Genomic DNA, 11,254 nt, shown 5'->3' with positions numbered 1-11,254 from the left:
TTTTGCTACCGCAAGAGTCCATGGCGGTAGGGTCTAACAACCTACCGCCAGGGACTTTGGCGGTAGGAAACATCGCTACCGCCAACCGGGCTGACGGTAGCCTGCACAACCCTATCGCTAAGGTGCTTGGCGGTAGGCACAAGCACGCACTGTGTTCAATACTTAAAAGGTTTTTAGTGATAGGGCATGCAACCCTACAGCCAGGGACCTTGGCGGTAGGCTGTTATACCCTACCGCCATGATCCCTAACGGTAACAAAAAGTCAGATCTCAAAAAAATTTCAAACTAAAATCAAATCTTGAATAGGTTTTAAAAAAGGATCAAGACACGAAATTTAGCCACGAGGCCACCAACCCAACCTTTGTGCCAAGTCCGGCGGTCAACACAACCATCCCGGTCATAGTCCACACCAATCCCCAGTTCCCCACCCACCCTGCTTGCACTACCTATTTAAATCCTTCCCTCTCCTCCATTCCAATCCAAGAAGAGCATCCTGACCTTTCCTACTCCAATGAGCTCTTCTCTCTCACGGCTGCTCCACAATTTCATCAGTCAATCGCCACATAAAAAATCCAGCTGACACAGTCGAGCTCTTCTCTCTCTCACAAGTCACAACTGCTGCAAGCGGGACTTCAAAAATACAGTGTTGATCAAACCAATGGCCGCCAACGGCAGCGATGGTATTTTCGTGGCCCAGCCACGGAGTGCTGACCCGCTCAACTGGGGGAAGGCGGCGGAGGAGCTGTCGAGGAGCCATCTGGACGCCGTCAAGCGGATGGTGGAGGAGTACCGCAGGCCGGTGGTGGTCATGGAGGGCGCCAGCTTGACCATCGCCCAGGTCTGCGGCTGTGACCACCGCCGACGGTGCCAGGGTGGAGCTCTACGAGTCCGCCCGCAGCCGCGTCAAGGAGAGCAGCGACTGGGTCATGTACAGCATGGCCAACGGCACCGACAGCTACGACGTCACCACCGGCTTCGGCGCCACCTCCCATCGGAGGACCAAGGAGGGCGACGCTCTGCAGAGGGAGCTCATTCGGTTCCTTAACGCAGGGGCATTCGGCACCGGCAGCGATGGTCACGTGCTGCCAGCGGCCACCACGCGCGCGGCGATGCTTGTCCGCGTCAACACCCTGCTCCAAGGGTACTCCGGCATCCGCTTTGAGATTCTTGAGACAATTGCCACGCTGCTCAATGCCAACGTTACATCATGCCTGCTGCTCCGGGGCACCATCGCCGCTATCGGCGATCTCGTTCCGCTCTCCTACATCGCGGGACTTGTCACCGGCCGCCCCAAATGCCGTGGCTATGGCTCCCGATGGTACCAAGGTTAATGCCTCCAGGCATTTAAGATTGCGTGCATGCAGCACGGCTTCTTCGAGTTATGATGTCTACTACACAATCTTCTTCTTGTAGACGTTGTTGGGCCTCCAAGTGCAGAGGTTTGTAGGCCAATAGCAAATTTCCTCAAGTGGATGACCTAAGGTTTATCAATCTGTAGGAGGCATAGGATGAAGATGGTCTTTCTCGAGCAACCCTGCAACCAAATAACAAAGAGTCTCTTGTGTCCCCAACACACCCAATACAATGGTAAATGTATAGGTGCACCTAGTTCGGCAAAGAGATGGTGATACAAGTGGTATATGGATGGTAGATAAAGGTATTTGTAATCTGAAGTTATAAAAACAGCAAGGTAACTAATGATAAAAGTGAGCACAAATGCTATTGCAATACATGGAAATAAGGCCTAGGGTTCGTACTTTCACTAGTGTAAGTCCTCTCAACAATAATAACATAATTGGATCATATAACTATCCGTCAACATGCAACAAAGAGTCACTCCAAAGTCACTAATAGCGGAGAACGAACGAAGAGATTTTGGTAGGGTACGAAACCACATCAAAGTTATTCTTTCCGATCAATCCGTTGGGCTATTCCTATAAGTGTCACAAACAGCCCTAGAGTTCGTACTAGAATAACACCTTAAGACACAAATCAACCAAAACCCTAATGTCACCAAGATACTCCAATGTCACCTTAAGTATCCGTGGGTATGATTATACGATATGCGCCACACAATCTCAGATTCATCTATTCAACCAACACAAAGGACCTCAAAAGAGTGCCCCAAAGTTCTACCGGAGAATCACGACGAAAACGTGTGCCAACCCCTATGCATAGGTTCATGGGCGGAACCCGCAAGTTGATCACCAAAACATACATCAAGTGAATCATGTGGTATCCCATTGTCACCACAGATACGCACGGCAAGACATACATCAAGTGTTCTCAAATCTTTAAAGACTCAATCCGATAAGATTACTTCAAAGGGGAAACTCAATTCATTATAAGAGAGAAGAGGGGGAGGAGAAACATAGGATCCAACTATAATAGCAAAGCTCGCGATACATCAAGATCGTGCCAAATCAAGAACACGAGAGAGAGAGAGAGAGAGAGAGAGAGAGAGAGATCAAACACATAGCTACTGGTACATACCCTCAGCCCCGAGGGAGAACTACTCCCTCCTCGTCATGGAGAGCACCGGGATGATGAAGATGGCCACCGGAGAGGGATTCCCCCTCCGGCAGGGTGCCGGAACGGGTCTAGATTGGTTTCCGGTGGCTACGGAGGCTTCTGGCGGCGGAACTCCCGATCTATTGTGCCCCCGGATGTTTTTAGGGTATATGGAGATATATAGGCGGAAGAAGTACGCGAGGGGGGCCACGAGGGGCTCACAAGGGTGGAGGGTGCGCCCAGGGGGGTTGGTGCGCCCCCTGCCTCGTGACCTCCTCGCAGATCCCCCGACGTGCACTCCAATTCTTCTGGGCTTCTTTCCTTCCAAAAATGAGGTCCGTGAAGTTTCAGGTCAATTGGACTCCGTTTGGTTTTCCTTTTCTTCGAAACCCTAAAACAGGGTAAAAACAGAAACTGGCACTGGGCTCTGGGTTAATAGGTTAGTCCCAAAAATGATATAAAAGTGTATAATAAAGCCCATAAACATTCAAAATAGTAAATAATATAGCATGGAGCAATCAAAAATTATAGATACGTTGGAGACGTATCAGCATCCCCAAGCTTAATTCCTGCTCGTCCTCGAGTAGGTAAATAATAAAAACAGAATTTTTGATGCGGAGTGCTACTTGGCATAATTTCAATGTGATTCTTCTTAATTGTGGCATGAATATTCATATCCGAAAGATTCAAGACAAAAGTTCATATTGACATAAAAATAATAATACTTCAAGCATAGTAACTAAGCAATTATGTCTTCTCAAAATAACATGGCCAAAGAAAGTTCATCCCTACAAAATCATATAGTTTAGTCATGCTCCATTTTCGTCACACAAGAATGCTCTCATCATGCACAACCCCGATGACAAGCCAAGCAATTGTTTCATACTTTATAAATCTCAAACCTATAAACTTTCACGCAATACATGAGTGCGAGCCATGGATATAGCACTATGGATGGAATAGAATATAATGAGGGGGGTTATGTGGAGAAGACAAAAAGGAGAAAGTCTCACATCAACGAGGCTAATCAATGGGCTATGGAGATGCCCACCGATTGATGTTAATGTAAGGAGTAGGGATTGCCATGCAACGGATGCACTAGAGCTATAAATGTATGAAAGCTCAACAAAAGAAACTAGTGGGTGTGCATCCAACTTGCTTGCTCATGAAGACCTAGGGCACTTGAGGAGGCCCATTGTTGGAATATACAAGCCAAGTTCTATAATGAAAAATTCCCACTAGTATATGAAAGTGACAAAACAAGAGACTCTCTATCATAAAGATTGAAACACAAGTGTGGAAAAGGATAGTAGCATTGTCCCTTCTCTCTTTTTCTCTCATTTTTTTTGGGCCTTCTCTTTTTTTATGGCCTTTCTCTTTTCTTCTTTTATGGCATTTCTCTTTTTTTGGGCCTTCTCTTTTTATGGCCTTTCTCTTTTTTTTATTCCTCACTTGGGACAATGCTCTAATAATGACTATCATCACACTTCTATTTATTTACAACTCAATGATTACAATTCGATACTAGAACAAAGATGACTCTATATGAATGCCTCCGGCGGTGTACCGGGATATGCAATGAACCAAGAGTGACATGTATGAAAGAATTATGAACGGTGGCTTTGCCACAAATACTATGTCAACTACATGATCATGTAAAGCAATATGACAATGATGATTGTGTCATGATAAATTGGATGGTGGAAAGTTGCATGGCAATATATCTCGGAATGGCTATGGAAATGCCATAATAGGTAGGTATGGTGGCTGTTTTGAGGAAGATATAAGGAGGTTTATGTGTGAAAGAGCGTATCATATCACGGGGTTTGGATGCACCGGCGAAGTTTGCGCCAACTCTCAATGTGAGAAAGGGCAATGCACGGTACCGAAGAGGCTAGCAAGGATGGAAGGGTGAGAGTGCGTATAATCCATGGACTCAACATTAGTCATAAAGAACTCACATACTTATTGCAAAAATCTACAAGTCATCAAAAACCTCGGCACTACACGCATGCTCCTAGGGGGATAGATTGGTAGGAAAAGACCATCGCTCGTCCCCGACCGCCACTCATAAGGAGGACAATCAAATAACACCTCATGTTTCAAATTTGTTACACAACGTTTACCACACGTGCATGCTACGGGACTTGCAAACTTCAGCACAAGCATTTCTCAATTTCACAACTACTCAACTAGCACAACTTTGATATTATTATCTCCATATCTCAAAACAATCATCAAGCATCAAACTTCTCTTAGTATTCAATACTCTATGTGAAAGTTTTTACTATTCTTATATACCTAGCATATTAGGATTTTAAGAAAATTACCATGCTTTTTAAGACTCTCAAAATAATCTAAGTGAAGCGTGAGAGTTCATCTATTTCTTCAAAATAAAACTACCACCATGCTCTAAAAGATATAAGTGAAGCACTAGACCAAATGGCAAACTACTCCGAAAGATATAAGTGAAGATCAATGAATAGTCGAATAATTATGCAACTATGTGAAGACTCTCTAACATTTAATAGATCTTGGTATTATATTCAAACATCAATCAAAACAAAATAAAATGACATTCTAAGAATGGCAAACATCATGTGAAGAAGCAAAAACTTAGGATCAACCGAAACTAACCGATAGTTGTTGAAGAAGAAAGGTGGGATGCCAACCGGGGCATCCCCAAGCTTAGATGCTTGAGACTTCTTGAAATATTATCTTGGGATTCCTTGGGCATCCCCAAGCTTGAGCTTTTGTGTCTCCTTAATTCCTCTGATATCATGGTCTCCCTAAATCTGAAAATCTTCATCCACACAAAACTCAACAAGGACTCGTGAGATAAGTTAGTATAAACCATTGCAAAAACCTTATCATACTCTACTGTAGCAAATCACTAAAATTATTATTCAACATTGCATACTAAATGCCTTTGCATATTTAATAGTCCTATCCTCAAATAGAATCATTAAAGAAGCAAACATATGCAAAAAATGCAAACATAACAGCAATCTGCCTAAACAGGATAGTCTGTAAAGAATGCAACAACATCCATACTTCCCTACCTCCAAAAATTATGAAATAAAACTCCCACTGTAGTAAATTTATCATAGCTTAATATTCAAAAGGTTTCAACATTTTATCACATTCTTAATTTTCTAGGGAATTATTGCAACAGCGGTAAACTTTCTGTTTTCAAACAGCAACATGAAGACTTGTAAAATAGGCATAGTAAAGGCTATCTATGACACTTTTATTGAAATAAAAGATGCAAAAAATTGTTCTAAATAACAGAAAGAAAATTCTAACAAAATAAATTGACGCTCCAAGCAAAACACATATCATGTGGCGAATAAAAATATAGCTCCAAGTAAAGTTACCGATAGAAGTAGACGAAAGAGGGGATGCCTTCCGGGGCATCCCCAAGCTTTGGCTTTTAGGTATCCTTAGATTATCTTGGGGGTGCCTTATTTATTTATATTGGTGTTAAACCTACTGTATTCCAACTTATCTATGGTTTATAAACTATTTTACTAGCCATAGATTCATCACAATAAGTAAACAACACATGAAAAACAGAATCTGTCGAAAACAGAACAGTCTGTAGTAATATGGATCAAACGTATACTTCTGGAACTAATAAATTTCTCAAATAAATTTCTATACCTAAGGAATTTATCTATTAATCATCTTCAAAAAGAATTAACTAAATATCACTCTCCAAATAAAAATGGCAGCAATTCTCGTGAGCGCTAAAGTTTCTGTTTTTTACAGCATGATCACAAAGACTTCCCCCAAGTCTTCCCAAATGTTCTACTTGGCACAAACACTAATGAAAACATAAAACCACATATAAACAGAGGTTATATGAATTATTTATCACTAAACAGGAGCAAAAATCAAGGAATAAAAATAAAATTGGGTTGCCTCCCAACAAGCGCTATCGTTTAACGCCCCTAGCTAGGCATGATGATTTCAATGATGCTCACATAAAGGATAAAAATTGAAACATAAAGAGAGCATCATGAAGAATATGACTAGCACATTTAAGCCTAACCCAGTTCCTATGCATAGGGATTTTTTGAGCAAACAACTTATGAGAACAATAATCAACTAGCATAGAAAGGCAAAACAAGCATAACTTTGAAACTTTAAGCACATAGAGAGGAAACTTGAAATTATTGCAATTCCTACAAGCATATATTCCTCCCTCATAATAATTTTCAGTAGCATCATGAATGAATTCAACAATATAACCAGCACCTAAAGCAATCTTTTCATGATCTACAATCATAGAAATTTTATTACTCTCCACATAAGCAAAATTCTTCTCATGAATAATAGTGGGAGCAAACTCAACAAAGTAACTATCATGGGATTGAAAATTGAAATCAAGATGACAAGTTTCATTGTTATTATTATTCTTTAAGGCATACGTGTCATCACAATAATCATCATAGTTCATAGATAGGAGGCATGATTTCATCATAATAAATTTGCTCATCAAAACTTGGGGGACAAAAAATATCATCTTCATCAAACATAGCTTCCCCAAGCTTGTGGCTTTGCATATCATTAGCATCATGGATATTCAAGGAATTCATACTAACAACATTGCAATCATGCTCATCATTCAAATATTTAGTGCCAAACATTTTATAGATTTCTTCTTCTAATACTTTGGCACAATTTTCCTTTCCATCATACTCACGAAAGATATTAAAAAAGGTGAAGCGTATGAGACAAGCTCAATTCCATTTTTTATAGTTTTCTTTTATAAACTAAACTAGTGATAAAACAAGAAACTAAAAGACTCGATTGCAAGATCTAAAGATATACCTTCAAGCACTCACCTCCCTGGCAATGGCGCTAGAAAAGAGCTTGATGTCTACTACACAACCTTCTTCTTGTAGACGTTGTTGGGCCTCCAAGTGCAGAGGTTTGTAGGACAGTAGCAAATTTCCCTCAAGTGGATGACCTAAGGTTTATCAATCCGTAGGAGGCGTAGGATGAAGATGGTCTCTCTCGAGCAACCCTGCAACCAAATAACAAAGAGTCTCTTGTGTCCCCAACACACCCAATACAATGGTAAATTGTATAGGTGCACTAGTTCGGCGAAGAGATGGTGATACAAGTGGTATATGGATGGTAGATAAAGGTATTTGTAATCTGAAATTATAAAAACAGCAAGGTAACTGATGATAAAAGTGAGCACAAACGGTATTGCAATACGTGGAAATAAGGCCTAGGGTTCATACTTTCACTAGTGTAAGTCCTCTCAACAATAATAACATAATTGGATCACATAACTATCCCTCAACATGCAACAAAGAGTCACTCCAAAGTCACTAATAGTGGAGAACGAACGAAGAGATTATGGTAGGGTACGAAACCACCTCAAAGTTATTCTTTCCAATCAATCCGTTGGGCTATTCCTATAAGTGTCACAAACAGCCCTAGAGTTCGTACTAGAATAACACCTTAAGACACAAATCAACCAAAACCCTAATGTCACCTAGATACTCCAATGTCACCTCAAGTATCCGTGGGTATGATTATACGATATGCGTCACACAATCTCAGATTCATCTATTCAACCAACACAAAGGACCTCAAAAGAGTGCCCCAAAGTTCTACCGGAGAATCACGACGAAAACGTGTGCCAACCCCTATGCATAGGTTCATGGGCGGAACCCGCAAGTTGATCACCAAAACATACATCAAGTGAATCATGTGGTATCCCATTGTCACCACAGATACGCACGGCAAGACATACATCAAGTGTTCTCAAATCTTTAAAGACTCAATCCGATAAGATTACTTCAAAGGGGAAACTCAATCCATTACAAGAGAGAAGAGGGGGAGGAGAAACATAGGATCCAATTATAATAGCAAAGCTCGCGATACATCAAGATCATGCCAAATCAAGAACACGAGAGAGAGAGAGAGATCAAACACATAGCTACTGGTACATACCCTCAGCCCTAAGGGAGAACTACTCCCTCCTCGTCATGGAGAGCACCGGGATGATGAAGATGGCCACCAAAGAGGGATTCCCCCTCCGGCAGGGTGCCAGAACGGGTCTAGATTGGTTTTCGGTGGCTACGAAGGCTTCTGGCGGCGGAACTCCCGATCTATTGTGCCCCCGGATGTTTTTAGGGTATATGGAGATATATAGGCGGAAGAAGTACGCCAGGGGGGCCATGAGGGGCTCACGAGGGTGGAGGGCGCGCCCAGGGGGTGGGCGCGCTCCCTGCCTCGTGACCTCCTCGCAGATCCCCCGACGTGCACTCCAAGTCTTCTGGCTTCTTTCCTTCCAAAAATGAGTTCCATGAAGTTTCAGGTCAATTGGACTCCATTTGGTTTTTCTTTTCTTCAAAACCCTAAAACAGGGTAAAAACAAAAACTGGCACTGGGCTCTGGGTTAATAGGTTAGTCCCAAAAATGATATAAAAGTGTATAATAAAGCCCATAAACATTCAAAACAGTAAATAATATAGCATGGAGCAATAAAAAATTATAGATATGTTGGAGACGTATCAAGCTGCAGCCCAAGGAAGGCCTTGCTATGGTTAATGGCACGGCGGTGGGCTCTGGACTCGCGTCCATAGTTCTCTTTGAAGCGAATGTCCTTGGTGTGCTTGTTGAAGTTTTGTCAGCCGTGTTCTGCGAAGTGATGAACGGCAAGCTAGAGTACACTAACCATCTGACACACAAGTTGAAGCACCACCCTGGACAGATCGAGGCCGCGGCAATTATCTAGCACATCCTGGAGGGAAGCTCCTACATGATGCTCACGAAGAAGCTTGGTGAGCTCGACCTATTGATGAAGCCAAAGCAAGACAGATATGCTCTCCGCACATCGCTGCAATGGCTTGGGCCACAAACTGAGGTCATCCGTGCAGCGACGAAGTTGATTGAGTGCGAGATCAACTCCGTTAATGACAACCCACTCATTGACGTATCTCGTGGAAAGGCAATTCACGGTGGCAACTTCCAAGGCACGCACATCGGTGTGTTGATGGACAACATGAGGCTTGCGGTTGCTGCTATTGGCAAGCTCATGTTTGCCCAGTTCTCGGAGCTAGTGAATGACTTCTAGAACAATGGTTTTCCCTCCAACCTCTCAGGTCGCCGCAACCCAAGCCTGGACTATGGCTTCAAGGGTGCCGAGATCGCCATGGCTTCATACTGCTCGGAGCTCCAATTCTTGGGCAACCCTGTGACCAACCATGTCCAGAGTGCGGAGCAACACAACCAAGACGTTAACTCCCTCTGATTAATCTCGGCCCGGAAGACTGCCGATGCCATCGACATTCTGAAGCTCATGTCCTCTACATTTTTGGTTGCGTTGTGCCAAGCCATTGACCCGCGCCACCTCGAGGAGAATGTCAAGAATGCCGTCAAGAATTGTGTCACAAGAGTGGCCAGGAAGACACTGATCACAAATGACATGGGTGGTCTCCACAACGCACTTTTTTATGAGAAGGACCTACTCCAAACAATTGACCGCGAGGCGGTGTTTGCATACGCGGACGACCCTTGCAGCGCCAACTACCCTCTCATGAAGAAGATGCGCGCGGTGCTGGTGGAGCATGCTCTGGCCAACGGTGAGGCTGAGCACAATGTGGAGACCTCGGTGTTTGCCAAGGTTGCCAAATTCGAGCAGGAGCTCTGCGCGACACTGCCTCGGGAGGTTGAGGCTGCTAGAGGTGCAGTGGAGAATGGCACTGCTGCAGAACCGAACCGTATCACTGACTACCGATCATACCCTCTGTATCGGTTCGTGCGCGAGGAGCTTGGAATGGTGTACTTGACCTGAGAGAAGACGCGATCACCTGGGGAGGAGGTGGACAAGGTGTTTATTGCCATGAACCAGGGTAAGCACAACGACGCGCTGTTGGAATGCCTCATGGAATGGAACGGTGAGCCTTTGCCTATCATCTAATCAAGGAGATGAAGAGAAGATATGCTGTGCTTCAGAACACTGAAAGGCACCACAATTTCTAAAGTGATAATACTATTGTTTGATTTCATTTTTTGCTCTCCTAATACTTGTAGCGCCACGCAGCAACTAGAGCATGTGTTGATGTAAGCAAAAGGGCACAAATTTTCATGACAAATGTTGATGTTCTTGAAAAGTGTCGAAAGAAGCCAGTCTACTACTGAATCAGCACGTTGAAACTAATGGATCGGAAATTCAGGATGACATGATGTTAAGGAAGATATGCTGATACTCACATCTGTCACACTGTCATTTTCTCCAAGTCCAAGTATAACCTCTTCATAGTCCGCCGTGTGCGAGCCTAACAAGATAGCTGCTACTAACCTAAGGAAAACAAAAACTAACCACCAAAAATGTGTCAGAAACATTAATTGGGATGAACTGAGGGAAAGATAGGTTGATGACTGAAGGATAAGTTGAGAAGTGTTTTCTCACTGTCTTCTGTTCGATCATCAGTGCTGAAGAACTTGAGAAGTTTCCGCATAAGGTATCTGACAAAGAAGCAGATTAAGTCAGTGAGATGGAAGCATTCGGCCACAATACCTGGCCGGAATTGCAGAAAACCAAGCATATCAAAAACCTGTCAGTTAATACGGGGATCAATGTGCGTTTTTTCTTCCAGCTCTTTACTTTCTTTATCAACTCCTTAAATGGCTGAAACAATTCCATGAGTTAACATATCGCATTTGGTAACCATTCCATACAGCTATGTAAGGCGATACCATCGGTTACAAAAGTGCT

At 43.1% G+C, this 11,254-nt stretch overlaps 1 pseudogene; it reads left to right on the top strand.

The window, feature by feature from the left end:
* The first annotated feature begins 537 nt into the window (after positions 1 to 537).
* LOC119357787 lies at positions 538 to 10,456 on the top strand (annotated as a pseudogene).
* Positions 10,457 to 11,254: the final 798 nt, after the last annotated feature.

This window comes from Triticum dicoccoides, chromosome 2A, assembly GCF_002162155.2.
Source record: "Triticum dicoccoides isolate Atlit2015 ecotype Zavitan chromosome 2A, WEW_v2.0, whole genome shotgun sequence".
In the NCBI taxonomy this organism is placed as follows: domain Eukaryota; kingdom Viridiplantae; phylum Streptophyta; class Magnoliopsida; order Poales; family Poaceae; genus Triticum; species Triticum dicoccoides.
This window is presented reverse-complemented; position numbering and strand designations above follow the sequence as displayed.